This window comes from Curcuma longa, chromosome 2 (genome assembly GCF_044706935.1).
Source record: "Curcuma longa cultivar G26 ecotype Majalengka, Jawa Barat chromosome 2, ITB_CL_G26_1.1, whole genome shotgun sequence".
NCBI lineage: Eukaryota > Viridiplantae > Streptophyta > Magnoliopsida > Zingiberales > Zingiberaceae > Curcuma > Curcuma longa.
The window spans coordinates 9,966,092-9,984,146 of record NC_133862.1 but is presented as its reverse complement, the minus strand read 5'-3'; the positions used below and the strand labels follow the sequence as shown (position 1 = coordinate 9,984,146).

At 39.1% G+C, this 18,055-nt stretch overlaps 3 pseudogenes; 2 read left to right on the top strand and 1 right to left on the bottom strand.

Annotated features, from left to right (window-relative positions):
• Positions 1–1,134: 1,134 nt before the first annotated feature.
• On the top strand, positions 1,135–4,606 carry LOC141822250 (rust resistance kinase Lr10-like; annotated as a pseudogene).
• A 731-nt stretch (positions 4,607–5,337) lies between these two features.
• Positions 5,338–11,816, top strand: LOC141821574 (rust resistance kinase Lr10-like; annotated as a pseudogene).
• Positions 11,817–14,536: 2,720 nt separating this feature from the next.
• On the bottom strand, positions 14,537–16,863 carry LOC141821042 (rust resistance kinase Lr10-like; annotated as a pseudogene).
• Positions 16,864–18,055: the final 1,192 nt, after the last annotated feature.

The following is an 18,055-nucleotide window of genomic DNA, read 5'->3' as shown; positions in this document are numbered from 1 at the left end:
GAGTGTCGTGCCAGACGCTTCAAGCAAGCAAATCAAGGACAATAGGGTATTTTATCGTTATCATATTGATGAATCAACATATTTCACCGAGTCGATATCAATTTGGGATAGAATCACATTGATCAACAATATTAATATTAATGAATAAAAAATTCAAAAGGAAACAGCTGCAATAAAAGTTTGGCATTTTCACAAATAATCGAGTATGACTAAATAAATACTAATGTAATACCTTTCTTACATTATTTAAGGAGAAGATTCAACCTGTAAGTTAATTCTTGAAAAATCAAAGTCTTTGTCTTTGGAATTTACAAACAGCAAAATTTCCACAAATAAAGACAATACGTGTGGAAAATTAAATCTAAATTAATTATGAGACAACGTCCTCCAATCCAGTCCTCAACACAAGTCATTGTTGACGTTGACTTCCATTACAAGTCGCAGCACTCATCATGATTCCTCCAATAATCATCGAGTATGACTAAATAAATGACAATGCAATCCTTTCTTACATTATTGCTGAAGTGAGAAGAAGATTCTCAATTCTTGAAATTTGCCACTTAAAAATCTAAGTCTTTGTCAAGTTGAGCTTCCTAAAATTTACAAGTTGCAGAAACTTTCCACAATGATAAAGACAATATGTGTGGAAAAATTAAGTCTAAATTAATTACGTGCCAACGTCCTCTAGTGCTAAGCAAAAGTCATTGTTTACCTTGACTTCCACACACAAGTTGCATACATGCACTCATCATGCTTCCTAGCTCTTTAATTGGAAGCCACCTTCCCTCCATGTCCATGGAATATTTTGGAATTTTATCTAATAATCGAGTATGACTAAATAAATGCCAATGTAATACATTTCTTACATTGTTTAAGAAGAAGATTCAGCAAATCAAAGTCCTTGTCAACTCAAGTTTCTTGGAATTTACATGTAGTAGTAATTTTCAATATTTCCACAATGATAAAGATATTACGTGTGGAAAATTAAGTCTAAATTAATTAAGCAGTAGAAATGTCCTCTACCGAAGTCATTGTTGACTTTGACTTCCACACACAAGTTGTCATGAATCCTCTTAAATTCCCAACTCGAATGGGAAGCTTTTCACCTCCCCCTCCCCCTCCCTTAATCTAGCTAATTTCACCATGAATCGCCTACTCTGCCTTCTCCTACTGCTTCTCCATGCTTCCAAAGCCATTCATATTTGGGCTCAGGATCTCGAGGGGGAGGAGAGAGAGAGAGGAGTTTATCGAGGATTGCGAAACTAATTCCACCTGCGGAGGGATAGATATCAGATACCCCTTCCGCCTGAACTCGACTCCTGCGTACTGCGGCGTTCAGGGCTTGGAGGTCTCATGCTCCGCTGCCGGTGACGCCATCATCACGCTTCCTCGTTTAGGGCCCTGCAAGATCGTCGACTTGGACACTTATTCAGTTAGAATCAAGGTAGAAGGCGATGAATGGGCTCAGTGTCCACTGCAAAAGCTTAGCTCCACCAATCTCAACGGCTCAATTTACCATCTGGACTACTACTACTACAACCAACTATACGCTGGTGAACTGCTCGAGTGAAATAGCAACAGATCCGGATTGGATCACCGGACCCATTCCGTGCCTTGGCAATGGGAGTCAAGGGCAGTGGGTTTATGCAGCGGATGCTTCGGCTTCCATGGACTCCCGTCAGGATGCGTGGGCACTGGAATCGGTGGTTGGATCGGATATGCAAGACAAACGAACGTTTGGAGATCAGGTTCAGGGATTCATTCAAACGCTACAGATGGATCTATCTCTTAATATTCCGGAATGGGAGATGTGCATAGACTGCGGATACAGAGGAAAGCAATGTGGATTTAGCCGCAGAAGAAACCAAACTGCCTGCTTAATGAGTACGAGGCCCTTCATTCCATCATCATTCAATTCTCGCGTTCCTTTATATTTGGTCAATAACATGATAAAATAATATTAAGCTATCTATCTTTGCCATTTTTATATATTTTTAATAACTATATGTAACTTTTTGAACATAAACCTTGGCCCCTTAATGATAATATATATTTAAGACAAGTAAATATGCATGCTACTTTGAGAATTTAATAAAATTTTAAACTGAATTTTTTCTACATTATTATGTTGGCTCCATCCACTATTTAACTTCAAAAGTAACACATCTCTTTGAATAAAATATGAACTTGTGATACAATAATATTAATTAATAGTTGGATGAAAAGAATTTAAATCATTACTAACTACTGATTGTTTGCTAATTTCTTTAATTTACAGGACCAACTCTGGAGGGGCAGGAGAGAGAGGAGTTCATCAAGGATTGCCAAACTAAGTCCACCTGCGGAGGAGGAATAGATATCAGATACCCCTTCCGCCTGAACTCGACTCCTGCCTACTGCGGCGTTCAGGGCTTGGAGGTCTCATGCTCTGCTGCCGGTGACGCCATGATCACGCTTCCTCGTTTAGGGCCCTGCAAGATCATCAAATTGGACACTTATTTTATTAGAATCAAGGTAGAAGGCGATGAATGGGCTCAGTGTCCAATGCAAAAGCTCACCTCCACCAATCTCACCGGCTCAATTTACCACTGGAATCCTACTACGACTACTACACCACTATAAGCTGGTGAACTGCTCGAGTGAAATAGCAACAGATCTGGATTGGATCACCGGACCCATTCCGTGCCTTGGCAATGGGAGTCAAAGGCAGTGGGTTTATGCAGCGGATGCTTCGGCTTCCATGGACCAGCTCCCGTCAGGATGCGTGGGCACTGGAATGGGTGGTTGGATCGGATATGCAGGCGGACGAACGTTTGGAGATCAGGTTCAGGGATTCATTCAAACGCTACAGATGGATGTATCTCTTAATATTCCGGAATGGGAGATGTGCAGAGACTGCGATAGAGAAGGAAAGCAATGTGGATTTAGCCGCAGAAGAAACCAAACTAGCTGCTTAATTATCCATGGTAATCTTCATTCCATCATTCTCACGTAATTCCTTTATATATATTCTCTTGTTCAATAACATATATAACAAAATACTAAGGTAATTAACTTCGTCATTAATTTGGAGTAACCCAACTAGCTAGATATGATACTGATACTTTAAGAAGTTAAATTGTAAAATTTTAAACCAATTTAAACAAAAATTTTAACTTCAAAAGTAGCACATCTTTAGATAATTAAAATATGAACTCGTGTGTGTTCGTGATGTAATAATAGTTGGATGAAAAAAATTTAAATCATTACTGATATATTGTTTGCTTTCCTTTATTTACAGGAACAACAAAAACATTGGGCTCATAGTTGGTGAGTCCTTGTACCATTTTAATATTGAGAAAATAAATTCTACATTATATTAGAACTAAATATAGATTTTATAATATTACTAGTTTATTGATTCTTTCTGAAAAAATCTTTTGAATGATTCGTTTCTTCTATGCAGGAACATGTGTAGGTGGTCTTGTAGTTGTATTAGCATCTCTTATTATATTGTACATATTGAAGCAGTCTCAAAAGGATCAAGAAATTCGTTTCAAGGTCGAACAATTTCTAACAACATATGGTGATGCAAAACCAACTCGATACTCTTTTTCTGATATTAGAAAGATCACAATGAGGTTCAAGAATAAGTTGGGGCAAGGTGGATATGGAAGTGTATACAAAGGGGAGCTATTGAATGGTATTCCGGTAGCAGTTAAGATGCTCGAGAGTTCAAAAGGGGAGGGCCAAGAATTCATAAATGAAGTTGCAACCATCGGAAGGATTCATCATATTAACATTACTCGCTTATTGGGATTTTGCTCAGAAGGATCAACTCGTGCTCTCATCTACGAGTTCATGCCAAATGAGTCCTTGGAGAAGTATATTTTCTCAAGACAAGACAAAGGAAGCAAGAAACCATTGAGCATGGAGAAATTGTTGAACATTGCAATAGGCATTGCTCGAGGCATTGAGTATTTACATCAGGGATGTGAACAACGTATTTTGCATTTCGATATCAAGCCACATAACATTCTATTGGATTATGATTTAAATCCAAAGATTTCAGACTTTGGACTAGCAAAGCTTTGCTCAAAGGAGATTAGTATTGTGACAATGACTGCTGCGAGAGGCACAATGGGATATATTGCTCCTGAGATGTATTGTAGAAATTTTGGGAATGTGTCATATAAATCTGATGTCTATAGTTTTGGTATGTTGTTGTTGGAGATGATAGGAGGCCGAAAAAATCATGATCCCGAAATAGGAAGAGAGAGTGAGATTTATTATCCAGAATGGGTATATGATCGACTAGTTGAAAGACAAGACTTGGTATTGACAATGGAGATGGAACAAAATGATGGAGAAATATTACAAAAGCTCTCTAAGGTGGCTTTATGGTGTATTCAATGGAGTCCAACTGAAAGGCCTACCATGACTAGAGTTCTTCATATGCTTATCGGGAGCTCAGAAGAAGTGCCCATGCCTCCTAAACCATTTGTCTCTCAACACTAATCATGATTATGCTAATTAATAAATATGTCAAATATGCAAGTAAGTTCTCTCCTTTTGTGTGTAAGCTCTAAGTGATTTATAGTACACATGTAATTTGATCATGTTTAAATTCAACTGTATCCCTTCGAATGATACTGAATATATATATTCTATGTTGAAGTAGAGGAGAGAATTGGACAAGAAGACAACTCTTTAATTATTTGTCTTTTCTATTCTTGTACATAAAGCATGACATTATGTTGTATTTATACTACTTTCTTTCTTACAGGTTCTAAAATATTCCATTACTACCCTCTAACAACATGGTTTTCTTGACTCTTAGTTTCTACAAACTCTAGAATGTTTTGGAGTTCTCCACAAAGCTTAGCTTGAAGTTGTCTAATTTGTCATTCTTGAATAATCTATAAGCTTCCTTTAAATTAGTGTTTATAGTGAATTATTTTTCACTAGGTAATCTTATAACAATACCACATTGTTCATAAGTGGATTCCCCTCTAGTTTTGTTATTCGCACCACAGATAACTCATCATGGTGACAATTGAATCAAAGCTAAGTTTTGTTTGATAATTCACTACTAGAAATTAAACCTAAACTAGGTTTTGTTATTGCAACTGAATCCCCTCCTGATGAAAAGAAGGGCTTGGGTGGGATTGGAAGACAATCAACATCCTCAACTTCTAACATCTCAATAACTCTAGTCATAGTTGGTCTATCAGAACGGCCTCATTTGAATGCACCACAATCCAACTATTGCCAACTTCTTCTCTAAGTTTTGTATCTCAAACTCCTCAACAATTTCGACCTCTTGTGCAGGTCGAGTCAATTTATCATAAACCCATGATGGATAGTAAACTCGACTTGAATTCCCTGCGTGAGGATCCACATTTCTTCGCCTTCCAGCCATTTCCATCAGTAGCATCCCGAAACTGTAAACATCTGATTTGAAAGAGATTTTTCCAAAGCTTCGAGATACAACTCCGGAGCAATGTAGCCTATTGTCCCCCTTGCAGCACTGATGGATCCCTACTGCTTCTCCATGATTCCGAATCCATTCAAATTTGGGGTCAGGATCTCGAGGGGGATGAGAGAGAGGAGTTTATCGAGGATTGCGAAACTAATTCCACCTGCGGAGGAATACATATCAGATATCCCTTTCGCCTGAACTCGTCTCCTGCGTACTGCGGCGTTCAGGGCTTGGAGGTCTCATGCTCCGCTGCCGGTGACGCCATCATCACGCTTCCTAGTTTAGGGCTCTGCAAGATCATCAAATTCGACACTGATTTTATTAGAATCAAGGTAGAAGGCGATGAATGGGCTCAGTGTCCAATGCAAAAGCTCACCTCCACCAATGTCACCGCCTTACTTTACCAACTGGAATCCTACTACCACTACCAAAACGACGACTACGACAACTATAAGTTGATGAACTGCTCGAGTGAAATAGCAACAGATGATCAGTATTGGATCACCGGACCTATTCCGTGCCTTGGCAATTATGGGAGTCAAAGGCAGTGGGTTTGTAGGTTAATAGAAATCAAAAGTGCACATTTTATTCAGTAATTGTATCTGATATATATACAACCACATAGAGAGATTCAAGGACCTATATTTGGCTATACATGATATGGGGCATGATTACAGCTAATCTATTATGGGAACGAATATTTACAGCTGTAGTATCTACCATAATTTATATCTACCATAAACAGAATGACACACGCTAACACTCCCCCTCAAGTTGGTGCAAAGATATCTGCAACACCCAACTTGTCAAGTGAGTCACTGAATTGTTTATAGGACACTGCTTTGGTGAGCACATCTGCTAGTTGGTCTTCTGACTTGACGAATGGAAACCTTATGATTCCCTCTTCGAGATTCTGCTTTATGAAGTGCCTATCTACCTCAACATGTTTTGTGCGATCATGTTGAACTGGATTGCGAGCAATATCAATTGCAGCTTTGTTGTCACAAAATAAACTCATCTCAGAGGCAGGATCAAAGCCAATCTCCATTAATAACTTACGTAGCCACAGAAGTTCACAAAGTCCTTTAGCCATCCCTCTGAACTCAGCTTCAGCACTAGACAACGCTACCACCTTTTGCTTCTTGCTCCTCCAAGTCACTAGGTTTCCACCTACAAAAGTAAAGTATCCTGAGGTTGATTTTCGATCCAGAACATTGCCTGCCCAATCAGCGTCCGTGTAGCCTTCAACATTCAAGTGACCATTCTTTGTGAATATTAAGCCTTTCCCTGGGGAGCCTTTTAGATAGTGAAGAATCCGAAGTGTTGCATCCATATGGCTCTGCTTTGGACAATGCATAAATTGACTCACCACACTTACCGCGTATGCAATATCAGGACGAGTGTGAGACAAATAAATCAACTTCCCTACTAGCCTTTGGTACCTTCCCTTATTTACTGGAGCTTCATCTGAAGCTAACCCAAGTTTATGACCTTGAGATATTGGAGTATCTACCGGCTTGCACTCCAACAACCCTGTTTCTGCTAGCAAATCCAACACATATTTCCGCTGGGACAAAAATATACCTCTTTTTGACCTTGCAACCTCAATCCCTAGGAAATATTTTAGACCTCCAAGATCTTTTATTTCGAACTCACTCGATAGTTGTTTTTTTAGGTCGGAGATCTCATTCACGTCATTACCTGTGATAATCATGTCATCAACATAGACGAGCAAAGCAGTCACCTTCTTTTCTCGGCGCTTTAGAAAGAGTGTGTGGTCTGAGTTGCTTTGATAATATCCATACTTTTTCATGGCCGAGCTAAATCTCCCGAACCAGGCACGTGGCGACTGTTTTAATCCGTACAGAGCTTTTTCCAATTTACAGACCATTCTTTCCCCAGAGGAAACTGCATAGCCAGGTGGAATTTCCATATAAACTTCTTCTTCAAGATCGCCATGGAGAAAGGCGTTCTTCACATCAAACTGGTGTAAGGGCCAGTCTAAATTTGCCGCCAATGATAATAATACTCTGACAGTATTCAATTTAGCAACTGGTGAGAATGTCTCCGAGTAATCCACGCCATAAGTTTGCGTAAATCCCTTAGCCACGAGCCGTGCTTTGTACCGGTCAATTGATCCATCGGCTTTGTATTTAATAGTGAACACCCACTTACATCCCACAGGTTTTTTTTGTTCCAATGGAGGAACCAACTTCCAAGTTTTGTTCTTCTGTAACGCCTCTAGCTCTTCCTGGACTGCTCGTGCCCACTTTGGATCAGTTAGGGCCTCTTCAATACTGTTTGGGATGTGATGAGAGGATAATGTTTGTGTAAATTCCTTGATGATAGTAGGTAAGCTCTGGGTGGACACATAGTTTGCAACTGGATATTTGGATCTTCTTTCATGCTCATCAGGAGAGTACCTCTTTGGCGGAATTCCTCTATTGGCTCTGCTAGGTAAATCATAACCAGAGATACCCAAGTTGTTATATTTAGAGTGAATGATAGGAGTGCTTACCTCAGGAATATTCTCAGTAGTGGGAGTTTCTTCAGGCGTTGGTTCTAGCATAAGAGAGGGGGCAGGTTGTATTTCTTCATATGGTTGGTTGGCGTCACTGGTCATGTGTTCATCAGTTTCAACGTTGATTCCTGGTGCTACTTCGGCGGGAATTTCTTGTGTTGCATCTGCACCGCCATTTTCAGTTGCTACTATTCTTTCACCTGCTAAGAACCAACTTGGCTCTTCACTTGTAATCTCCCCCTGAAGAGCAGAGTTTGGTATTGCTACTTGGAAGAAAGGCTCAGATTCCAAAAAAGTCACATCCATAGAAGTATACATGCGACGATTAATGGGATCAAAACACCGGTATCCTTTCTGATGCAATCCATAGCCCAAAAACACACATCGAATGGCACATGGATCAAGTTTTGTTCGTTGGCTTCTATGCAAATGGACGAAGGCCACACACCCAAACACACGCGGAGGAAGCATGAGGATGGAAGGCAAAGATACATGAGTAGACATAACCTGCACAGGGGTCTTAAACTCAAGAATTTTTGAAGGCATCCTGTTCATCAGGTATACTGCAGTAGCAACAGCATCATCCCAATAACGGCTCGGTACATTGGTGCCAAGAAGAAGTGCACGTGCCGTTTCTAAAATATGTCGGTTCTTCCGTTCTGCAATACCATTTTGCTGTGGAGTTTGTGGACAAGATGTTTCCTGGATAATTCCATGTTGTTGAAAATATGCTCGAAATTTATTGTTGACAAACTCTTTTCCATTATCTGACCGAAAGACCTTAATAGTAGCAGCAAATTGAGTCTGTATCATAGCGTGAAATGATTGAAAAATAGAGAAAACTTCATCTTTACTCTTCATCAGGTAGAGCCATGTCATGCGAGTACAATCATCAACAATAATCAAAAACCAACGAAATCCAGAAGAAGTGGTGATTGGTGAGGGTCCCCAAACATCAGAGTGTATCAAAGAGAAAGGAACATCAGTTTTCTTCATCTTTGGTGGATAACAAACTCTATGACTTTTTGCCAAAATACAAGTTTCACATCTTAAAGTTTCATAGCTGGAATGAGAAAATAAATCTGGAATTAAATGCCGTAAATAACCGAATGACGGATGCCCCAACCGTTGATGCCATAGCCAAACATGTTCTTCTTGGTTACTAACATTATTTGCGCGACCATAACTGAAGTCATCGATGTAATACAACCCCCCTCTCTTAGTACCACGCCCAATTATCTCCTTGCTGAGAATATCCTGGAAAAGACAGAATTTCGGATACATTAGCACAATACAATTCAATTCATCAGTGATTTGACTGACTGACATCAATTTATTTGACAAAGATGGAACTAATAAGGTGTGAGATAGAGAAAGAGAGGGTGATATTGAAACTGTGCCGGCTCCAGTAACTGGATGTGCAACTCCGTTGGCATTGGTAACATAAGTTCGTCTTGGAGGTGTGATTTTAGAAAAATCACTAGAGTCAAAAGTCATGTGATCGGTAGCCCCGGAATCAATAATCCACTCACAGGTACTTGACTTCTTAGAGATATAAAGAGCTTGTCCAGAGTTACCTCCATCGCCATCTAGAGCAGATGGGTCTTTGATAGGAATGAGAGATAGGTGGGGTTCTGCAACAGCTACAGCAACACGCCCTGTGTTTCCAACGGAATTCTCCTTCTCCTGTTTCTTCTTGGCTTGTAGCTCATGCCACCAGTCCGGATAGCCATGTAGTTTGAAGCATACATCGCGAGTGTGTCTCGTATTGCCACAATGAGAACACTTTCCCCCTTCTGGTTGGCCTTTGGATTTAACCGTGGATCCATTCCTTACTAGATGTGGCTGGTATGCTCTGATGCCTTTAGTAGCCATGACAGCACCATTAGAATTAATTTCTGATGTCAAAACACTTTTGCGGGTATCTTCTCTTCTTACAAAGGCATAGGCTTGCTCAATTGTAGGGAACGGCTTTAGCTCTAAAACATCACTTCTGATGTTATCAAACCTCTCATCTAATCCATCTAGAAATATATACACCCTTTCTTCTTGGACAATGGAATTATATTTCTGTATATCACGTGCACACTCCATCGGGTTTGGCCGGCGGAAGTCAATCTCCCGCCATAATCCTTGTAGATCATTATAATATTTCTCAAGGGATCCACCCTCTTGTCGCATTCGAGACACACGCCGCCGTAGATCATAAACCTGAGACGAGTCAGAACCATCATAGAAGGTTGTAGCAATAGAATCCCAAACCTGTTTGGCTGTGACAAATCGAATGAAGTTTCCGACCAATGATGGTTCCATGGAATTAATCAACCATCCCTTTACGATGGCATTCTCTGTTCGCCATTTCCGAAAGGATGGGTCTGTGTCCGAGGGTTGTGAAATATCTCCGTTGATATATCCCAGTTTGTCTTTGCCTGAGATATACATCTCAACTATTTGAGACCATAAGGCATAGTTGGAGTTGGTCAGCTTGATGGTTATGGGTATTGTCGTGGATTCAGTAGTATTGTTGGTGGTAATGGGTATTGTCGTAGATTTAATAATCATGGTTTGGTCGTCCATGATTTGGAGAAGAAGAAGCCTCCACAGAAAAAAACTCAAGGTCGCTCTGATACCATGTAGGTTAATAGAAATCAAAAGTGCAATTTTATTCAGTAATTGTATCTGATATATATACAACCACATAGAGAGATTCAAGGACCTATATTTGGCTATACATGATATGGGGCATGATTACAGCTAATCTATTATGGGAACGAATATTTACAGCTGTAATATCTACCATAATTTATATCTACCATAAACAGAATGACACACGCTAACATCACAATGAGGTTCAAGAATAAGTTGGGACAAGGTGGATATGGAAGTGTGTACAAAGGGGAGCTATCGAACGGTATTCCAGTAGTAGTTAAGATGCTCGAGAGTTCAAAAGGGGAGGGTCAAGAATTCATAAATGAAGTTGCAACCATTGGAAGGATTCATCATATTAACATTACTCGCTTATTGGGATTTTGCTCAGAGCATCAACTCGTGCTCTCATCTACGAGTTCATGCCAAACGAGTCCTTGGAGAAGTATATTTTCTCAAGACAAGATAAAGGAAGCAAGAAACCATTGAGCATGGAAAAATTGTTGAACATTGCAATAGGCATTGCTCGAGGCATTGAGTATTTACATCAGGGATGTGAACAACGTATTTTGCATTTTGATATTAAGCCACATAACATTCTATTGGATTATGATTTAAATCCAAAGATTTCAGACTTTGGACTAGCAAAGCTTTGCTCAAAGGAGATTAGTATCGTGACAATGACTGCTGCGAGAGGCACAATGGGATATATTGCTCCTGAGATGTATTGTAGAAATTTTGGGAATGTGTCATATAAATCTGATGTCTATAGTTTTGGTATGTTGTTACTGGAGATGATAGGAGGCCGAAAAAATCATGATCCCGAAATAGGAAGAGAGAGTGAGATTTATTATCCAGAATGGGTGTATGATCGACTAGTTGAAAGACAAGACTTGGTATTGACAATGGAGATGAAGCAAAATGATGGAGAAATATTACAAAAGCTCTCTAAGGTGGCTTTATGGTGTATTCAATGGAGTCCAACTGAAAGGCCTACCATGACTAGAGTTCTTCATATGCTTATAGGGAGCTCAGAAGAAGTGCCCATGCCTCCTAAACCATTTGTCTCCCAACACTAATCATGATTATGCTAATTAATAAATATGTCAAATATGTAAGTTCTCTCCTTTTGTGTGTAAGCTCTAAGTGACTTATAGTACACATGTAATTTGATCATGTTTAAATTCAACTGTATAATATAATCCTTCGAATGATACTGAATATATATATTCTATGTTGAAATAGAGGAGAGAATTGGACAAGAAGATAACTCTTTAATTATTTGTCTTTTCTATTCTTGTACATAAAGCATAGCATTATGTTGTATTTATACTACTTTCTTTCTTACAGGTTCTAAAATGTTCGTAATTACTACCCTCTTACAACCTCTAAAATTTTCTTGACTCTTAGTTTCTTACAAACTCTAGAATGTTTTGGAGTTCTCCACAAAGCTTAGCTTGAAGTTGTCTAATTTGTCATTCTTGAATAATCTAAAAGCTTCCTTTAAGTTAGTGTTTATAGTGAATTATTTTTCACTAGGTATATCTTAACTTAATGCTACACGTATCTTTACCACACTTGTTCATAAGTGGATTCCTCTTCTAGTTTTGTTATTCGCATAGTCACATGTTGAACTGATCATGTAGTGCACAAAGGAGATGCTTGAGAGTTATTTGTAGACTTTTAAAGCTAACAGATTGTCTTGTTGATTAAGCTGTTTGTGTTATAGCTTTTCATCGAGATGCATATGCTTCGTAGCATTTCTTTGAGGTGTTTGTCTAAATGCATAGATTCTGATTGTATGTAGCAAATATCATTGTTTTTTTTTACATACAACAAGATTAATTATGTCAATTCATTCCTTGCTCACCAATTGGAAATTGATCTGCAAGCAATCACGTTTACTTGTCAGTCAACGTTGACTTGTAGTGGGCAAGCAACGACTTTAGTCAATGTTGACTGCGTGTCGGGCCAGGCACTTCAAGCAAGCAAGGAAATCCTGGATGATAATTAAGGTGATTTTCTTACTTAATTCGTTTTTTTTTCTTTCTATTTTGTTCCCTTCTCAAAGTTTATTTTCTTGACAATGACTCCGTAAAAGTTTTATGTTAAAAAAATTAAATGGTTTATATTAAATTAATATCTATTATTTAATAAGATAATTTTTTTTCCTGGCGAATGGATAAGGAAACGTAAAGCATGTTTGACTAGGCTTGGCTTATGGAAAGCTCTTAATCAATTAAAAATTAACTTTTAGATAAGCTGTTTGGTAATTCTATTTATAAAAGCCACTAGCAATATTTAAATTTACAATGAAGAATAACACTTGATCAATTAATATTTAAAAATAAAAAGTTCAATTTTTTAAATTTTTATTCATTGAAAAATCAATTTTACAATATAAAAAATCTTTTATATCGATGCTTAAGTAGAGCAATAATAAATAGATAACTAATCATTTTAATTCTTTCATTACTTATTTCTTTTTAAATTTCTTTCTATTACTTATTTTACATCTTAGAGGACAGCAAGAGAGAATGCGAGGGCATCATGCATCGCATCAATTCTTTTTCAAGTTTTTTTTTTTTAAATCTTAAATCTCAAAATTGAGTTAGCTTTGTTGGATTAGAAAGTCGAGAGGGATGAATAACGCACTTCGTACACATTCAAAAAATATTCAAATTTAAAGTCATTACAGCGGAAATAACAAATACATCAATAAAGAAATACAATTATTTTTTATTTGGTTCGTGTGCAACCGCTTGGCTACTACACCAAGGTCTTATAGATTAAGAGCACAAAAGAAAAGTATAAAAGAAAAACAACTAACAAAGTATTAGCAAATTTTAAATCTGTTTGAGCTCGTAGCCGTTTCACGGTGTCGTTGCGCCATCGAAGCTTGAGCAAGTTGGCTTGGAAACTTGGATTTGTAGAGTAGCACTTGGACAATCGAAGAAGGAGTTGTTCTGCAGCTCTAGTCGAACCATACTTTATAGGGTTATTCAGATGCCTGAATCCACTTTCGAGCGCCTCCAACAAGGTTAATCCAATCTGATCTTATCGCTGATTTATCTATTTTCAGACACTTAGATTGCTGACGTGGTGGCTACTGAATCAAACTTCACTTTGGCTATGACTTATCCTTTTTCGAGCGCCTGAATCCCTTCTAGGTGTCTGGATGTTGGTGTGGAAAATCTGCCAACTCAGTTGCTCGTTGTGTTCTACCCCATCCAGGCACCTGAAACCCTTTACAAGCGTAGGGAACCCTTTTCAAATGCCCGGATCTACCCCAATTTTAGTTTGTGTTTTACTTTTTGTTTCCTACAACCGTGTTAGCACAAGCATAATATAATGAGTATGAACGACAGCTTACAGTTTGATCTAAACTTTCGGTCTTCTATGAAATCTTAAGTTGGACCAATGCCTACTGCTCTCTTTTTAATAGTGCATCCTCACTACTCTGGTCGAGAGAATTTATTTAATGTCAAACCATGATCCACCCGACATATTTAGACTTTTGCTCAACTGATCTTGACTTTTAGGAGTTCTACTAGATCTTCGATCCTCGATCCCATCTAGACTTTCGCCTCATGTCCTCGACCCCCACGGCTTCCTGTCTAGTATCCTCGACCCCATGACTTTCTGTCCAATGTTTTCAATCTGTCAAGTCTTCCTGTCTAATCCATCCAATCAAAACTTCCATACCTACTACAAATATAATTTTTAAAATACAATAAAATCTATAATAAACAAGTCAATAACAATTATCAAAATATTATAAATACGTACTACAATCCAATCCGGGTGACATCCATAAAACAAGTTATTTTTCATATTGCCAGTTTATCAAGCATACAATAAATACCAAGAAATAATAATATAATAAGCGTAGAAAAACATATAGTTGTTCACTCTGAAACCACAGATAACTCACTATGGAAATTGAACCTAAGCTAAGTTTTGTTTGTATCAGATGAATCCCCTCCCCTGATGAAAAGAAAGGCTTAGGTGGAATCGAAAGGCAGTCAACATCATCAACTTCTAACATCTCAATAACTCTAGTCATAGTTGGCCTATCAAACGGCCTCATTTGAATACACCACAATCCAACTATTGCCAATTTCTTCTCCAAGTTTTGTATCTCAAACTCGCTGTCAACTTCGACCTCTTGTGCAGGTTGAGTCAATTTATCATAAACCCATGATGGATAGTAAACTCGACTTGAATTCCCTGCGTGAGGATCCACATTTCTTCGCCTTCCAGCCATTTCCATTAGTAGCATTCCGAAACTATACACATCTGATTTGAAAGAGATTTTTCCAAAGCTTCTAGATATCAACTCCGGAGCAATATAGCCTATTGTTCCTCTTGCAGCACTGATTGATACTAAAGCATTTGTCTTTGGGTATAATTTTGCGAGTCCAAAGTCAGAGATCTTTCGGAGTGAAATTATGGTCTATGAGTATATTATGAGGCTTGATGTCAAAGTGTAGAATCTGCATATCACATCCTTGATGTAAGTAATCGATGCCCCGTGCAATTCCAATTGCTATTTGAATGAGTTTTTCAGAGGTAAAAGAGTGACCATTGGTTCCATTGGGAGCAAAAATGTACTTATCAAGTGAGCCATTAGGCATGTACTCATAAACCAAAGCTCTCTTTGATCCGTCTGAACAATATCCAACTAGCCGCACCACATTCACATGATGAATCCTACCTAATGTGGAAACTTCATTGATGAAGTCATCGCCATTGCATTTGGAGTTGCTCAACATCTTAACTGCAACAAAACGACCCCCTAGAAGTTCCCCTTTGAAGACTGAGCCAAAGCCTCCTTGGCCGAGCTTCTCTCTAAAGTGCCTTGTGATGGCTATGAGTTCAGAGTAGGCATATCTCGTCGGCATCAGCGTTTCCTGGCGCCGAAGAAACTTCTCTATAAGGTCAACTGAGACTCGCCTGTTCCATAGTTTGTAACCAAGCAAGAACCAAACTATCATAGGTGCTATGACAATTCGGCCGAGTATAAAGAAAACTGCATAAAGAAAAACTAAGTGTTGTTACTTTCAAATACAAGGATTGGATTGGATTGGATTATAGGGAGGGCTAACAAGAGGAAGATCCATGTACCTGCTAAGAGCTGCACAATCTGGATGAATACCACCACTGCAATTGTGATTTGAGTAATGAAAGCCCTTTGGTAGTGGTCTCCTATGCAAAATGCAAAGTGTATCTCACTATAGGGGAGGAAGTAAACTTGGGAGAGCATGTGCTTGCCTCTTAGTAGATCAAAGAACAAGCTGCATGAGATTAATTGAATAAAGCAGTCAGATAGCTGTATGCAATTTGAACACTATTCAGTAAAGGGAAAAAAGGGAAAAAGAAGAGCAAAGTGTGGATGAATGGCTTTATCAGTCACTGGTTGATTAGCAACTTTTCTATGGAAAGAACAGCACGAGAACAAGGCATTCAATTACCTTTTGGATTCAATCGCACATTGGTGGATTATGCTTTTCCAATCATTCGACGCTTCATAGAATCCCAAATCAAAACCCTTCTGTAGAATGCGGAATGCATCCCTCGTTGAGGACTCGTCATCTTTCGCTGGAATCATCGACAGAAAACGACATGATGGATAAAGGTATGACAATCTATTTCCGCCATCTGCAATGAAGACATAGACAAAAGTGTTGTTGTTGCTCAAGCAAGGAACAGGTCGATACGAAATCTGGCCCTCGATTCTTCTCGTGCAGTTCATGAAACTTGCCCAAACATTTCCCGCGGGAGAAAATATGTCGGAGCTGAAATAATCATCCGAGGGCGTCAAAGATTGGGAAGGGAGGCCACAGCTTCCACCTGCGAAATTCGGATCCACCAAGCTGATGCTGTTGTATCCGTACGACCTCTGTGACTAATCTGAGTGATCAAGTAGTGGGTGGAGCCGATGGAGATGGTGGATTTGTTGCCCTCGCAGGTGAGCTCGTACCTCCGATCCCCGCACTGAGGTGGATCAGTTGTTCGACGAAATGGGTGGCTGATATTGTGCAGCAGACCACAAGAGAAGGGAGGACAAGCTTCTTGGCTACGCTGCTGCTGCCCCGTAGCTGTAACAGCAACGTGGGACAGAAGGAGGAAGAGCAGCGGCAGAAGCAAAGCGGAGAAGCTGCGCCATGATGCTTTGCCTGGCCATGGCCATGCAAAGGGAGAGAGAGCTGTTCTTGGCAGATATCTCCTTCATCTTTCGTAAGGGAAACTACAACAAGTCAACAATTGGAAATTGACTTGTAGTCGATCTAAGCCAGCTGTTTGGTAGTTCTATTTTCATTTTATATTTACAATTAAAAAAAGTAAGATTTTATTTTTATTCATTAAAAAATATTTTTTACAAGCTTTACTTAATATACAATTTACAAAAAAACTAATTCATAAATATATATATATATATATATATATATATATATATATAAAGTTCTATAAATAATAGAGAGCTGTGCTTATTTAACCTCAATTGAGATTACTCATGTTGTCTTTGGGACATAGCAGAGTTGCAGAAGAGGATAAGAGTTTGAATCCTGGAAGTCAAACAATACCCTCTTACGTCGTGACCAACTACAGTTTCCTGATTTACTTCCTCACAAATGGTCGTGGGACCGATCATGTGGAGATGCCTCAAGGTGTTTGACAAATTCTACCTTTGAGATTACTCCGTAGCTGAGCAGTCTGGGCCAGGAGGAGGAAGAGTAGCGGCATAAGCAGAGCGGAGAAGCTGCGCCATGATGCTTCGAAGGCCATGGCCATGGAAAGGGGCTCTTCTTAGCAGATACATTGTTGATCTATCTCAATGGAAACTACAATAATTGGCAGTTGATTTGACGCGCAACGTTGAGTTTGTCGACGTTGGCAGCTGAGGGAGGACAGAATTCTCTTGTCATCGAGGTAGGTAAGAGAAAAACGCAGATAACACAACATTTTTTTTCTTCCTTTTTAATCTCACCAACAAGAAACCACTTCTTCAAACAGTATGATTTTTCGGTTGTTGCTGGCCTTGCAGCTCAGCAGCAACCGCCGGAGCTAGCCGAGGCCATCGGGAGAGAGGAGAAAGGTTCTCCTCCCTGCCCCTGTTCTAAGGTGCTGCTCTCTTTCAACTGTATCAAATGCTATTTCTTTTCAACCATCTTTTGGCAGATTGTCCTCTTCCTGCAAAAGTAACCACCGAGCGAGAACCATGAGATCAGTGCAATTTGTAAAGGAAGACAGAGTTCTCTGCTTTATTCAGAATAAATAATGGAAGGAAGAAGACATTTGAACGCCTGTTCAGTAAAATTAAGGCAACGAATCAACAGTTTTATCGAATGTCTACTTTAATTACTGAAGATTTGATTCCTCGTGCATCACAGCTTTGTCGATCGAATGTCTAATTTAATTACCGC